The 12,411-nt window shown below is 43.5% G+C and overlaps 1 protein-coding gene across 3 annotated transcripts in view; it reads left to right on the top strand.

Annotated features, from left to right (window-relative positions):
• ATP8B2 (ATPase phospholipid transporting 8B2) overlaps positions 1–12,411 on the top strand; it is a 2,597,648-nt gene that overhangs the window by 1,295,885 nt on the left and 1,289,352 nt on the right. The window lies entirely within an intron of this gene.

Genomic DNA, 12,411 nt, shown 5'->3' on the forward strand with positions numbered 1-12,411 from the left:
TGTGCGGCTGGGAGGGCAAGGACCTGGGCCTGTGGTTCAGAGGGTAGCCAGGTAGCCAGTGCAGTATCAGATGGGAGATCAGCATTTTAATGATTTTTAGGCTGTTTCGACTTTTAGCGATTTTAGTGATTCAAACGGGCTTTCTTATTAGTAATTGTGATTGTGGTAATTAAGTGTGTAATCATATTGTATGCCCGGGCTCTGCTGCCATTAGATAGAATTTTAAGTGGACAGAGCTTTATCAGTAAGCAACTTCCCGATTCCTGTGAGGTCGCGAGGCTGCTGGGTGTAATTACACGTTGCAAACTACATTTCCCAGATCCCTTGTAGTCTGCGAGTGTATTAATGGCGACGTCAGGCGCGTAAGCGCTGGCGCGTAGGGGCCGATTTACTCCGGTTTCGTTCCGGTGAGTGCTCTGCTCTGCCTAATCTCTTTTCACATAGTACTAACCTCTATACTTATATTGTGCTGTCTTGTGTTTGAAAATTACAATATTAAATGAAAGAATGAAAGGGGAGATGTCCAGAGCAAGCAAGTGTACAGTAGTAAAGGAAAGGGGAATCCTAGGGGCAGAAGAGAAAGATAAACCCACTAAGCCACCACTGCTGCATCACATGCTTAAGGTGGGGCTACTCAATACACGTTCTATGAGTAACCATGCAACCAAAATAAATGAGCTGATCAGGGAGAAACTATTAGATATACTATGTGTCACTGAAACCTGGCTCAAAGACCCACTAGGACCCACATGTGACATAGCGGTCCCAGAGGGTTACACAGTATGTAACATGAATAGAGAAAGTGGGCAGGGTGGGGGAGTGGCCATTATAGCTAGAGATTCCATGAAATTGTTAAGTCAATTTCAGCTGTAGTGGATGTGAAACCTTACAGCTGAAACTGGTATTTACCCCGAACAACTGCCTAAATATTGTAGTGATTTACAGACCGCCATCACTGGTATCGATTTCACAAATGAGCTCTGTTCTCAATTAATAAATTTGAAATCACCAAACTCATCTACGTTAGTAGTTGGTGATTTCAGTTATTGGAGAGGGAATGGGAAGGATAAAGAAGCTATAGCATTGGAAAACACACAAAAATACGTTGTGTAATCAACAACGAACCCACAACTCCACAAGGAAACCAATTGGACTGGGTTCTAACACAAAACCTTCAGACCTAATTGGTAACCACAGAACCTTGTATCTGGAGCGACCATTTCTTGTTTTCTTTTGAAATAATGTTGGAAACTACCAAACAACATAATCCATACATTTAAAGTAGTGAGTAGAAATTTCAAACATCTGGATGCTAAACAACTTCAACCCTGCTTAGATAACATTCTCTCATCGCTGCAGGATCATGATAGCTGTGAAACGATGCTAAGTAAATACTTAACACAAATCCAAGATTTGGTGGAACAAGTAGAACCACTGAAAACTAAAATAACCAGGAAAGATAGTAAGAACCAGAAATGCTTCAGCACAGAGCTGAACAAACTAAAAATAGAAAAAAGAGCACTTGAAAGAAAGTGGTATCAAGATCAATCTAAGGAAAACAAAGATCACTGGAAGCTAGCGAATAAAAAGTATAGAGACAACATAAAAGTAGCTAAAGCAAATTTTTACAATAAGGAAATTGAAGCAGCATCTAATGCTACAAGCAAGATATTTGAAATTTTAAAGTGTGGAGAAGCCCAAAATTCTTACACCGCCTTTTTTTACCTACCAAAGAAGACTGTGATATAGTGCAAAATGCCTTTGCAGCCAAAACATTGAAAGCTAGACAAAATATAATTAATGCTTGAGAACTTTCAGGTAAAGCAACACTGAGGAAGGACCGTGATAAGCACGGTAGGATGGATACTTTTAATTTCACCCTTTCTCGGAAGCAGAAATGCTTGAAGTTTTAAATCGCATGAAACCCACCTCATGTGCAGAAAATATGTTGCCACCAAAAATCATAATGCAGAACAAAGAATTGTTTGCCCCAGTTTTGGTGAAAATGGTCAATGCCTCGTTAAAGAGGGATTAGTGCCGAAAGAAATAAAAAAGGTAACTATTACGCCCCTGGTTAAAAAGGCAGGCTTGATTCTGAAGGATCCAGGCAATCTTTGCCCGATCACGAACTCTAATTTTATGTTCAAAATATTAGAAAAAAATGCAACCACACAGCTACAGAAACATATAGAAAAACGGACATCCCTACACAAACAACAATCAGGTTTCAGGGCTGTACACAGTACAGAAACAGCCATGTTAGACCTTCAAAGCCATATGTTGGAATTAGTTGATAGAGGGAAAGCAGGGATGTTAATGTTACTGGATCTCAGTGCGGCTTTTGACTTGGTAGATCACCAACTATTCATAAATGTGCTGAAATGCACAGTGGGCTGTTCTAGGGCAGCATTGGATTGGCTAGTATTTTTAGCGGAGTGCCAACCAGTGTACACTGGGGGGATACGTTGTCTGAGGGCATCTCAATCATCTTTGGAGTCCCTCAGGGAGCCAGTCTCTCACCACTGTTATTTAATATATACATGAGAAGCCTGTGTGATGTGTTGGATGAGGTCGGCGTGTTATTCACCAATTATGCCGACGACACGCAGCTTTTCATTGAAATAGAGGCAAAGTATATCAAGGACAGCGATAAGATAGCGAAAGTGTCCAGCAAAACTGAATCACGGATGCAGCAAAATTGGATGCGTCTCAATGACACGAAAACAGAGCTCATGATTTTTGGATCTAATCGGACAATAGCCAAGCTAGGAGAAGAGTCTGAGACGTTCTCTATAAATGAGGCGAAAATTCAAGTCTCGAATCGGGTTAAGACGCTGGGGATGATGGTCAACGCCTCAGTCAACTCAGTAGCGCAGGTGAATTAGCTGCACAAAAATACAGCATATTACCTACGCCTTATGAGGGCTATTAGACCATACTTAAATGAGGAGAACACAGCAACATTTGTGAGGGCAATACCATATAACAATGGCAAGAAGATCTCTGCATTGGCTTAGAGTGGAGGAGAGGGTGAACTTCAAAGCTATGACGATTATTCATAAGTGCCTGTTTGGAGATGCTCCACTATATCTCAAGCATCAATTTGTGGCACATATCCCACAGAGACACCTACGCTCAACAGGAAAAGGTTTGCTCACTGTGTCAAAATATAAGCTAAAGACTGGCTTGGGTAGGTCATTTGCAGTGTTGGCTGCGCAGCAGTGGAATAACCTTCTGCTTATGCTGAGATTGGAAGACAATCATCTTCTTTTTAGGAAGAGTTTGAAGACGCAACTCTTTAGGTGAATTGTTGTAACATTTTCTAGCCGTAATATTTGGGACAAAGAACGTGTCCGCCTACTTGCATAGTATGTGTTGTCTGTCATAAGTGCCCTGATGCCCGCGGGCAGCCAGCGCTTTACAAGCCGACATGCATACATACATACATACAGAGACAAGGCAGAAGCAAAGAGGAAAGTCTTGAGCTGCTTCCGAAACCAGAGATGGTTCTGCTCAAGTTTCAGAGAGGCAAGGACGCTGTTCCAGAGGGAGGCGCCATTCGACGAGTGAGAGAGCTGCCCTCAGCTCGTTGCTTGGAAAAGCGACTGACTCTCAAGGAGTTGGAGGTAGAGGAGTGAAGAGCTCAAGTAGGAAGATACTTCAGAAGGAAAAGCTGGAGGTATTTTGGTCCCAGGCCCCAGACGGCCTTGTGGACAATGCAAAGGGTCTTGAACTTGATCCTTGCAGTCACAGGGAGAAGATGGAGAGATTCCAGGGCTGGAGAGATACGATCCGTGGGCTTGAGGACAAAGACGAGTCTTGCAGTCCTGTTCTGCATACGTTGCAGAGGACGGAGGGTAGAGGCAGGCGGGTTTAAAAAGAGGCTGTTACAGTAGTCAAGCCTAGAGAGAACCAGAGCTCTATAGACAGTGAACTTCTGGGGGAAGGAGAGGAAGGGAGGAATACCTCTGAGGTGGTGCAGTTGGTAGTTTGACTTCTTAGAGACGTCGGAGATGTGAGGAGAGTGTGGAGTCGGAAATGACTCAGAGGTTCTTAGCCTCACAGGTGGGAGCAGCAAGAGGGCCAAGGGAGGCCGGCCAGAGAGTGAAGGGAAAAAGGGGTGCAGGTGTGCCAATGAGGAGGATCACTGCCTTGCTGGCGTTCAGGCAGAGATAATTGGCGGTGCACCACTCTTGGATTGCACACAGACAAACCGGGATATGAGTGAGAGAGAGTGAGAGAGAGTGAGAGAGAGAACACCCTACCTGGGAGGGTAGATCAGAGAAGAAAGAAGTCAGCCAGAGGATGATCAGGGATACCTGGGTTGAGCAGTATGGCAAGAAATGTGCCTCCGGCTGTGTGTGAGTGTGTGAGAGAGAGAGAGAGAGAGAGAGAGAGAGAGAGAGAGAGAGAGAGAACACCCTACCTGGGAGGGTAGATCAGAGAAGAAAGAAGTCAGCCAGAGGATGATCAGGGATACCTGGGTTGAGCAGTATGGCAAGAAATGTGCCTCCGGCTGTGTGTGAGTGGTCCGAGTGAAACATTGATAGATGCAGGACCTGGATCCCTATGCTTTCTTTTTTGGTCATCTATTGGTGGCAGTCAGGGCCAAGAATTCTGGGCAGCGCGAGCCAGATGAGAATACAGAGTAAGATAGCTATCACTTAATGCAACCTCCACTCAGAAGTAGATCTCTCACAATTTATTTCTTCTAAATGTAAGCAAAGTGTTCATGTACCGATGAGAGAAAATGTCCTATGTTATATTGAGCAAATTGTTATTTGCTCCAACTGGTACGGTCAATTCCATGGTTACTATCCGTAGTAATCTCACAATGGCTCAGTAAATATAATGTCTATCTTCTGCTCAGTGTGGTGCAAGGGTCTTGTAGGAAACTTTAGGAGACAGACGGGTTTCTGATTGATAGAGTACTCAGTTGCGGCTTGTCCATAATGAGCGAGGGGGTGCGGATCCACCAGTACCACTGCCCATTATGGAGGAGCCGAGCCAGTCCGTATAAATACGGTGCACTCCCTCAGCTGATTTCTGCAGTTGAGGAAGTGTCCCTGGGCTGTCCTGAACTGTCAAAGGGAGAGGTGGGTTCCCTTTGACCATTCAGTACCCCAGCCTGCATCCCCAATGAACCACACAAGGCCGGGCAAGTTTTTCCTTCCCCAGTCTTGCATGGGCCATTGTGAATGCAGGCTGGGGTACGGCAGGCCTGAATGTGTGAGCGGGTGCTCTTGCGCCTACCCACACATCCATTGGCGGTGAGAAGAGGCATGCAGGTGCCAGTAAGCACACTTTGCTTCTTGTTGTATGCTGCACAGGTGCCGGAGGGCCTTAAATGGAAAAGGCCGCGCAAGGTTGAGAGGACTGGAATCTGGAGTGGGGCTGCAGGTAATAAAATCAAGCAGATTTATTTTTGTGAGCGTGTTTGTAAGTGGGTGCGTGAATGAGAGTATATGTTTGTGTGTGTGCGTGTGTGTGTGTGTGAATGGCAGAGGGTATGAATGCTGTATGTGTGCAGCACTGGAGAATGTGAGAGTGAGTGAATGAATGATGAATGCTAGTGCGTATGTCCGAATCATGAGCGAGTAAATGAAGAATCAATAATGCTGTGTTATTGCTTATACGTGTGTGCGCCAGGCCCTGGGAGCAGGCCTCTGATTGCGGGCAGAGGGTAAAAAGTGGAAAGGGGGTTAGGGAGGGATGACTGCTCTTACTGTGTCATGGCATTTTTTACTGGACATGGAGTTTATGGGCAGTAAAAAAATGCCATGCAGGGGTGAAGGATGCATAACGTACCTCATGGTACTAGCCAACATGGTGTGTCCAGTGTTGATATTTATTTACTGTTTTATGAAATTTTTCTAATGGGCATCAAGGGTGAAGGCAGCATGAGTGTTCCTAATTGGTACTGGCCCACATTGATGGATACAGTCTGGACAAATCGTCTCTGTTGCATGGCATATTTTATTGGGCATCAAGGGTGAATACAGCATAACGGGTTTTCATCCGTGGTACTGGGCTAGTACCATTTAGGAACACTGATTATGCTGCGTTCACCCCGATATGTTTCTTTACTGTTACATGGCATTTTGTACTGTTAAAGCAAACTGTAGTAGTTTCTTATATAATACTGGCAAATATTAGTTTAGCCTCCATGGATGTGCATGGGGACAGCAGTACGAAAATGTTGATACTGGCATATTTTTGGCAAAGGCATCATGAAAACGAGTTGGAAAATGCTTGTGTGTAATGTTGGTGACTTGTTGCATTTTTTTCTATGGTATGTATTACCCTACAAAACTTATTGCAGACAGTGTTTTCTTTATCCGATTTTCACTGAAAGTGTGCTGAAAATGCAATTTTTAACAATATTTAAAAAGAATTTCAGGGGAAGAACCCCTCATAACCTCCCATGGTTGTTTGGGCTCCCTTGTTATGCTTGGTCTCTCCACATATTGAGGGAAAACATTTAAGCCCCTCCAATTAAACATTTACCAGCCGCCACTGATGGTACTGGTATATCAACTGTATAGAAAGCAAAACGTTAAATGGACTCCATCTCAGAGCCACAGTTTAGGACATTCATTCGCACAAATTGCTCCTCAGTCTTCATACGTGTTAAGAAATATTTTCTTTTTGCAACTTTCCCTCCATAGTTTTCTATGGAAACCCATTCTTTTGGCTCTGTTTTTGATCATGTCCTAACACTTTGAAGGGAAGTAAAGCCATCAGCTTCCCTTCCCTTTTGCTCATTTGTTATGTCAAGTTCTGCCATACATACCGGGCCAGAGGTCATTTTATTAGATTCCTCCAAGACATGAGAAAGGACCGTGGCATTAAGGGCGGTGCCCATATGCTTACGGAACCCCGTTTGAAATTGAGAAAAATAATTGTGTTCCCGTATGAATCTATCCAACTCATGAAGTAACAATATAGTAAATACTTTATATGAAGCGTTCATGAGAGCTATCTGACAATAGTTAGGTGGAATAGACAGGTTCTCTTTCTTATATATGGGAATAATTATGGACTTGAGCCACGACTGTGGGACACAGTTGGTGATACAAATATTTGAAAATTTTATTTTGAGAATGCCGGTTAAAAAATGGCGTCAAAAAATGGCGTCTTAATTACGCAAGCCAGAATTCCATCTGAGATTGCTCAATGATACGAGATCATATAAAAAATTGGACCAAGATCCCACTGCTCGACTACAGGAAGAGATTAAAAGCCTAACAACACATGCCCTGACAGAAGAATGGATCTGTTCAGACGAGGCAAAATTTCTGAACAAAAAATTCCCCAAAAAAGCAGCCTTTTACATTCTCCCCAAGGTGCACAAGAGCCTTGAGAATCCGCCAGGGAGGCCAATCGTGTCAGCGATAGACTCTTTATTGGAACCGCTGTCCATTTACAGTGAATTTTTCCTGAAACCCTTTGTCCTGGCAATGCCTTCATACATTAAGGACACTACGGACATGATTCGAATTCTTCAAGATGTCGCAATAGAAATAGGAGATCTGCTAGTCACCATGGACGTGGAAGCATTACACACGTCTATTCCTCAAATGGCATGTCTAGAAGTACTAGCCGAAGTACTCGACAGACGTAGTAAACCACATAAACCACCAACAGGGTTTATACTAGAGTGTTCGAGACTAGCAATGACAGAGAACTTCTTTCTCTTCAAAAAACAGCTTTTTAAACAACAAAAAGGGGTAAGTATGGGTGCTACCTTTGCCCCACACGTGGCCAATTTATACATGGCCAATTTTGAATCAAGAAACATCGACGACATCCTACAAACACAACCGCATGGACAGCTAAAGATGTGGCGCCGCTATATAGATGACGTGTTCATCATATGGCGGGGTGACAATACATCTCTACTCACCTTCCACAAGTGGCTCAACACGTGCGATTGTAATATAAAATTCACCATTGAATGGAACAAGGATCAAGTCAGTTTCCTAGATCTACTCATTAAAAAACAAGGGAATGGGTTGGTCACTTCACTCTATAGGAAACCCACAGATAAGAATACCTTACTCCATTATTCAAGTTTTCATCCGGAGAGTTTGAAATTGAATCTGCCATATGGGCAATTCCTGAGGATTCGACGCAAATGCACAGATAGGGTCGATTATCAAACACACGCTGCACAACTCAAAGAAAGACTGGATACATGGGGCTACCCTAAGCAACTGGTAAAAAGGAATATGAAGAGAGCAGCCATCACCAACAGGGCTCTCATTCTACAGAGTCAAGAAAAAAAGACACACGAGAGATTGGTCTGTGTTACAACGTACAATCCTATCAGCAATGCTATCAAGAAAATCATCAATAAGAATTGGGATTTAATCAAGAACCCGGGTACATTATCAAAGAAACCCATGTTTGCATTCAAAAGAAATTGCAATTTGCGACAAAAGTTGGTGCATACTTACTATGAAAAACCCAAAGAGAACTCGATTTTGAACCAATGGGGACTTCCACCCATTATTGGACATTACAAATGCGGGAACTGCAGTGTATGTCCCTTTACTGAGACCAAACATACTTTTCAATATGGGAATAACACATGGACGATGAAGAATCACACTAATTGCCATACAAAAAATGCAATCTGTCATCTCATGTCCGTGTAAGTTACTATACGTTGGAAAAACCACAAGAGAGGTTAAAATACGTATTGGGGAACACCGCTCGTGCATTAGAAACCATACGGCTGACAAACCTCTGGTGGACCACTTTGACAGACTTCATCATAAAGATACAGACATCAAGTGGTTTGTATTACAAGCACCAAGTCAAGAGGCGGGGATATGGCCAGTACCCTACACCGCCTGGAACAGAAATGGATCTATTCTTTAGATACGGTCCATCATGGGTTAAATATTTCGGTGGAATGGAATGTCCTGAATAGTACATAACACTATGGCGGCCTAAGATGAGTATCAGACTATTTCATTCATCTGTAGACTTTTTTCACAGCCCTGTGACATGGGAGGTTAGGTTTTACGATTTAGGTTACTAAATACCAGCAATTGAGGCCTTTGGATATTTGAGGCCCTTGGGACCACATATCCCAAAATGCCCAGCTCCATCAACCAGGCACCAGCAATTGGGACTTAATTTCCCATTACGCTCAGTGAGCATGTACAGTGGCCGGTTGCCGCAGACAGCACATTTACCGCTCTCGTCATCCGGGACCTGTCCGGTAATTGTGTGTATACCTCACAAGACGAACATCCCTGTGGAGACAGTTATCGTTTCCGCCTGAGTTCGGGAACTACGTTGTCCATAATGCCGAGCAGCTGCATACCACATGGACCAGAATTCCGAGCGACCGCGCGTCCAATGATGCTATTTGGTACGTACGCCGGGTCACCGTGAGTACTAGCAAAGGAGCGCCACCAGATTCATACATTGACGTACCTAGCCGAGGAAAACACCGAGTAAGTAAACAATAGCAGATATAGCCTATGCCAGTCCATGCTCATTTGGCTCCATATCTGAAACCATGCACCGTGGTTGTTGTTACAGCTTCGTGACATTCTTATCTGCGACTGACCAGCAACGGATACTCTTTCCCAAGGGTTTCATTACAGGGAACCAAAGAAGTAAGCACCATTTCTCCATTTTTTGTGAGTGAGTTAGAGTTCACCGTAGACACTCAGACATTCTGAGGCTTAGAGGTGTAGACTTACGGGTCTCTGCCTCCCTATTATGGGTCCACTACATTTTTTCTATTCTATGGAGCTGACACTTACAAGAACTCTTAAAGCAAGCTTTTTATATTGTGATAATAGTTATGCGATATATGGATGTATAAATGGGAGCACTTGGATTTATGAGGCCTGTCCATTCTGTTTCCTCCCCTGCAGTCTGATTGAACCTACAGCTCGGGCACTCTTTCGAGCCTCTAATTGAGTGAGTACCGATTTACTAATGTTCACTTCTAATAGTATGCTATACTCCTTCTATAAACCTACGAGTTTATATGTCCCTTACTTTGTAGGACTTACGACGTGAAGCTCATTATTAGAGATTTTTCATGCCGGAATTTATTCCACTGAACCGACACGCCAGCCACTGAAAAAATCAGAGGAGGTGAGCCGGTTCGCACACAGTTCTATTAGCTAGCTGTTACTCAATAAATGGGTTTTTATGAAACAGAGATGACATCTTTTTTGTATTTTCCTTATTTTATAGACCCAAGGCCTCTTTGTCTTATACACCCCCACTTTTCTGTGAGACCACGCGGATTTGGCGATCGTCTCTTGTCCTGAAGAAGGTTGAATATAATACACAAAGGGAATTCATTGCCCACGTTAAGAACTCAACCGAAACATGTCGACAAACAGTTTTTCTATCCTCTGAATGTTGACAGATGGACACATTGTAAATCAATCAAGTGTTGAACTAAGAAATGCTTTAACTGTCATTGTTATTGTGATATGAACAAAATATCATTTTCTATCGTTTGTGAATGTGATGAATGCATGAAGAAGTTGTGAATGAAGTTTGTTTGGAGGGATGTGTTTGTTCTAAGTTCAAAGAGCCATATTTTATATGAATATATTTGTCATTGTGTAATTTGATATATGGATTGTTGCAAAATAAATAGCTAACGATTACAAATTGAAAGAGTAATCAGTTGTTATCTCTGGTCTGGATGGTCTAATTTTCATTAGAATTCCATCTGGGCCAGAGGCCTTGGAAAAGTTGTTTGTTTATTGCCCAGACAATATCATCGACCAACCAAAGAATACGAGCCAACGAGGAAATCTTTGTGATAGAAAAGGAGACACTAGAATGAGATGGTGGAATCTGATATGCCAGAGTTATATACTGTGTCCATGTATAGGCTGAAATGGCAGCACTCATGGTGGTCGCTGTCTTAGAGGTAAGATCCTTAATCATGGCCCATATAGACTTGGAGTCTCGTTTACAAATGTGGGAAATTATAGGCTGATTATCGGCATAATACAGAGATTCTTAATAGCGTTCTTATAAGACTGAAGAATGGATTTTTTCAATTTCAGAGTATTTGTTATTTATTATGGGGAACCTGATTAGTCCTTCAGACTGTCAGTACTGGGAACATTTGTTTTTTATTTTAATTATTTTATGTGCACATTGCAGACAGCACCTTGCAGTGCAATGAGCATACTTTTCTATCAGCATAGCTTTGTACACATGGGAGTTTTGGTCACCTTTATATGTCCCTAAAGACAAGCTGGTGGCAGCAGATCTATTTTTACAATGTATGCATTATGTTTGGTGTGCCAACTCGCGTTTACCATGTATGACAAAATGTGGCTAGTGCCCTTAAATGGCAGTGCCGCAAAATTGTTGCTTGTTTTTGGCCGTATTGTAGTTTGGCCGCCTCCGCATGTCCTTGTGAGGTCATGCACTTGCCCGCAAAAGCTGCTGCGCCTTTGTGCATGTGGCTCAGGAATGGGCCTTGGACTGCACAGTCCCAGTTCACATCACTGGTGCCAGAAAGTCTGCTACTGGGGTGGATGTGAAACCAGTAGTTGTCCCCGATTGCACAACTACTGGCTCTTTGAATAGTGCAGAGCCTTGCAATTTATGGGCTTGGACTTGCTTCCAGCTCAGACGTTGGCTAAGAGGAGGACTCCTGAAGCCATTCTTAAGATCCATGTTTGAGCCAAGAATCTTCTGAAGAGCAGCCCATTGATGAACCGAGGGCAACTTTTGCAGTGGCCCAGCAACATCTCCAGTGACCGGCCCGCTGAATCCCTGCTCCTCTGCCTGATCTCCAAAGACACTTGTCTGTGCTTCAGCCCTTGGACTAGGGCCAACTAGTCTTAACCCTTTCTCGAGGATCTATGTAGATATTTGTATTATAGAGTAGTGTATGATAATACTACCTGCTAATTTCAGGGTGTTCAAAAGGCCTCAATAAATAACTGTCTTTCTGATGCTTGTTAATCTGCTTAGAATCACATGCTGTGCATATGGTCCGACATCCAGTGGTAACCGCGGAGTATTGCATCTTGTCTTTCGGGGGTCCGAAAGGGGACGTTGGCATAGGCGTGTCTGAAACACTATCCCTATCGTGACGTGTGTAGTACCCAAAATCCCTCACGCGCCGAGGTCCCTCAGATTGTTTTTTTCCGCCCAGATAACTGGTCGCCCTATAGCTGAGCTCTTCATGAGACATTGTGTATCTTACCGAATTGTCGGTTTAATCCCCGTTAAGTCACTTCGTCTATCAAGAACATCTTTGACGAAGACTACGGGGGAACCGTCTACGGCTGTGGATTCCGGCACCTAAGATCCGGCGTTCGGACCTCCACATGGTCGGGCCTACCTGCCGGCCTACACAGTAGGGGAGTGATCTCAGGGTTTGCCATACTGCTATGATGT

The sequence above is a fragment of the Ambystoma mexicanum genome, chromosome 1p (assembly GCF_040938575.1).
Source record: "Ambystoma mexicanum isolate Mex_15411 chromosome 1p, UKY_AmexF1_1, whole genome shotgun sequence".
Lineage (NCBI taxonomy): Eukaryota > Metazoa > Chordata > Amphibia > Caudata > Ambystomatidae > Ambystoma > Ambystoma mexicanum.